We start from the raw sequence: 4,258 nt of genomic DNA on the forward strand, positions 1-4,258 counted from the left end.
ATTAGTTTTTAGTTAAAATTCACTTTTTCTGGACTTTACTATGAGTTTGTGTGTTTTTTCTGTGATTTCAGGTATTTTCTGGCTGAAATTGAGGGACCTGAGCAAAAATCTGATTCAGAGACTGAAAAGGACTGCAGATGCTGTTGGATTCTGACCTCCCTGCACTCGAAGTCGATTTTCTGGAGCTACAGAAGCCCAATTGGCGCGCTCTCAACGGCGTTGGGAAGTAGACATCCTGGGCTTTCCAGCAATATATGATAGTCCATACTTTGCCCAATATTTGATGGCCCAAACTGGCGTTCAAAGTCACCCTAAGGAATTCCAGCGTTAAACGCCGGAACTGGCACCTAGATGGGAGTTAAACGCCCAAACTGGCATAAAAGCTGGCGTTTAACTCCAATAAGAGTCTCTACACGAAAATGCTTCATTGCTCAGCCCAAGCACACACCAAGTGGGCCCGGAAGTGGATTTTTATGTCATTTACTCATCTATGTACACCTTAGGCTACTAGTTCCCTATAAGTAGGACCTCTTACTATTGTATTTTCATCTTTTGATCACTTTAGATCTCTAGATCATCTTTGGACATCTAGTTCTTAGATCATTGGAAGGCTGGCCTCACGGCCATGTCTAGACCTTGTTCTTATGTATTTTCAACGGTGGAGTTTCTACACACCATAGATTAAGGTGTGGAGCTCTGCTGTACCTCGAGTATTAATGCAATTACTATTGTTCTTCTATTCAATTCCGCTTGTTCTTTGTCCAAGATATCACTTGTTATTCAACCTGATGAATGTGATGATCCGTGACACTCATCATCATTCTCACTTATGAACAAAGTGACTGACAACCACTCTGTTCTACAAGCAAACAAGGCTCTAGTGTTTATCTCTTGGATTCCTGATACACGATGCATGGTTGATCGCCTGACAACCGAGTGCTCGCCTGACAAATGTGCCAGCCATTCCGTGAGATCAGAGTCTTCGTGGTATAGGCGAGAACTGATGGCGGCATTCAAGAGAATCCGGAAGGTCTAACCTTGTCTGTGGTATTCTGAGTAGGATTCAATGATTGAATGACTGTGACGTGCTTCAAACTCCTAGCAGGCGGGGCGTTAGTGACAGACGCAAAAGAATCGATGGATTCTATTCCGGCCTGACCGAGAACCGACAGCTGATTAGCCATATGCTGTGACAGAGCATAGGAACATTTTCACTGAGAGGATGGGAGGTAGCCACTGACAACGGTGAAACCCTTGCATAAGCTTGCCATGGAAAGGAGTAAGAAGGATTGGATGAAGACAGTAGGAAAGCAGAGAGACGGAAGGGAAGGCATCTTCATACGCTTATCTGAAGCTCTCACCAATGATATACATAAGTATCTCTATCTTATCTTTATGTTTTTATATATCATCTATACCATTTGAGTCTGCCTGACTAAGATTTACAAGGTGACCATAGCTTGCTTCATACCAACAATCTCCGTGGGATCGACCCTTACTCGCGTAAGGTTTATTACTTGGACGACCCAGTGCACTTGCTGGTTAGTTGTGCGAAGTTGTGTTTATGCCATGGTATTGAGCACCAAGTCTTTGGCGCCGTTGCCGGGGATTGTTTGTGTATGGACAACTGACGGTTCATCTTGTTGCTTAGATTAGGTATTTTTTTTTCAGAGTTCTTAAGAATGAGTTCTAGTGTTTCATGGTGATCTGTTGAAATCTGGCTGGCTGTGAAGCCATGTCTAATCTTATTGGACCGAGTTTTCAACTTATCATCACAAGAGCTTGTTGATTTCTATCAAACTTGCTATTGGAACAATGATCTGCTAAGGCTTGGCTGGCCATTGGCCATGTCTAGTGTTTTGGACCGAAGCTTTCTTTGAAAGCTTGGCTGGCTGTGAAGCCATGTCTAATTCCTGGACCGGAGTCTTAGACTAGCATTGCAATGATTCCTGGAAATTCAAATTGAGAATTCTGAAACCTTTATTTTCTATTTTCACATAATTTTCGAAAAAAGCACAAAAAAATTTACAAAATCATAAAAACCAAAAATATTTTATGTTTTTTGTTTGAGTCTAGTGTCTAATCTTAAGTTTGGTGTCTTGCATGCCTTGTTTATTTGATCTTGGTTCTATTTTCAAGTCAATAGTACAGGGGACTGAAGATTCAGAACATGCAGCAGAGGAATTACACAGAAAAAGCTGGGCGTTCAAAACGCCCAGTGAAGAAGGACAGACTGGCGTTTAAACGCCAGCCAAGGTGCCTGGTTGGGCGTTTAACGCCCAAAAAGGTAGTGCACTGGGCGTTAAACGCCAGAATGTGCACCATTCTGGGCGTTTAACGCCAGGATGGCACAAGGGGGAGGATTTTGTTTTCAAATCAATTTTTTTTCAAGTTTCAAAGTTTTTCAAAATCAAATATTTTTCAAATCAAATCTTTTCAATCAAATGTTTTCAAAATCAATTTCTTTCCTTTTTCAAAGATACTTACTAACAATTAATGATTTGATTGAACATTTCAAGTATACTGCCTTTTCTGTTGAGAAAGGTTTAATGTTTGAATCATATCTTTTCTTGTTAGGCAAGTCATTAATTTTAAAAAAATCAAATCTTTTTAAAATGTTTTTCAAATCATATCTTCTCAATCACATCTTTTTAAAAGCATAACTTTTCAATCATATCTTTTTAATCACATCTTTTTCAAAATAGTTTTCAATCATATCTTTTTAAATTCTAATTTCAAAATCTTTTTCAAAAATCACTTGATTCCTTTTCCACTTTTAGTTTTCGAAAATTATCAATCAATTTTTCAAAATGTTTTCAAAATCTTTAATTTTCGAAAACTCTCTTCCCCTCTTCTCACATCCTTCTATTTATGGAGTACCACTCCTTCTCAATGCACAATTCGAACTCTATCTGATTAAGTTCGAATTCTTCTACCTCTTTCTTCTATTTTTCTGTTCTTCTGACACCTCAAGGAATCTCTATACTGTGACATAGAGGATTCCACATTTTCTTGTTCTCTCTTTCATATGAGCAGGAGCAGAGACAAAGGCATTCTTGTTGAAGCTGACCCTGAACCTGAAAGGACCTTGAAGCGAAAGCTAAGAGAAGCTAAGGCACAACTCTCTGTAGAGGACCTAACCGAATTCTTCAAAGAAGAAGAACACATGGCAGCCGAAAACAACAACAATGCAAACAATGCAAGGAAGGTGCTGGGTGACTTTATTGCACCTACTCCCGACTTCTATGGGAGAAGCATCTCTATCCCTGCCATTGGAGCAAACAACTTTGAGCTTAAGCCTCAATTAGTTTCTCTAATGCAACAGAACTGCAAGTTCCATGGACTTCCACTGGAAGATCCTCATCAGTTTTTAGCTGAATTCTTGCAAATCTGTGACACTGTCAAGACTAATGGGGTTGACCCTGAGGCCTACAGACTTATGCTATTCCCTTTTGCTGTAAGAGACAGAGCTAGGATATGGTTGGACTCACAACCTAAAGAAAGCCTGGACTCTTGGGAAAAGCTAGTCAATGCCTTCTTGGCAAAGTTCTTTCCACCTCAAAAATTGAGTAAGCTTAGAGTGGAAGTCCAAACCTTCAGACAGAAGGATGGAGAATCCCTCTATGAAGCTTGGGAAAGATACAAACAATTGATCAGAAAGTGTCCATCTGATATGCTTTCTAAATGGAGCATCATAGTATTTTCTGATGGTCTCTCTGAACTATCCAAGATGTCTTTGGATAGCTCTGCTGGAGGATCTCTTCATCTGAAGAAGACGCCTACAGAGGCTCAAGAGCTCATTGAAATGGTTACAAATAACCAATTTATGTACACTTCTGAAAGAAATCCTGTGAACAATGGGACTAATCAGAAGAAAGGAGTTCTTGAGATTGATACTCTGAATGCCATTCTGGCTCAGAACAAGATATTGACTCAACAAGTCAATTTAATTTCTCAAAGTCTGTCTGGAATGCAAAATACACCAAGCAGTACTAAGGATGCTTCATCTGAAGAAGAAGCCTATGATCCTGAGAACCCTTCAATGGAAGAGGTGAATTACCTAGGAGAACCCTATGGAAACACCTATAATTCTTCATGGAGAAATCACCCAAATTTCTCATGGAAGAATCAAGAGAGACCTCAACAAGGTTTCAACAACAATAATGGTGGAAGCAACAGGTTTAGCAATGGCAAGCCTTTCCATCATCTTCTCAGCAAAAGACAGAGAATTCTAAGCAGAACCCCTCTGACTTAGTAA

At 39.9% G+C, this 4,258-nt stretch overlaps 1 non-coding gene across 1 annotated transcript; it reads right to left on the reverse strand.

Moving 5' to 3' along the window:
* Positions 1-3,571: 3,571 nt before the first annotated feature.
* Positions 3,572-3,679, reverse strand: LOC130977230 (small nucleolar RNA R71). Its single transcript, XR_009084931.1, has one exon. It is a non-coding gene; the product is annotated as a small nucleolar RNA R71 (small nucleolar RNA).
* Positions 3,680-4,258: the final 579 nt, after the last annotated feature.

The sequence above is a fragment of the Arachis stenosperma genome, chromosome 4 (genome assembly GCF_014773155.1).
Source record: "Arachis stenosperma cultivar V10309 chromosome 4, arast.V10309.gnm1.PFL2, whole genome shotgun sequence".
Lineage (NCBI taxonomy): Eukaryota > Viridiplantae > Streptophyta > Magnoliopsida > Fabales > Fabaceae > Arachis > Arachis stenosperma.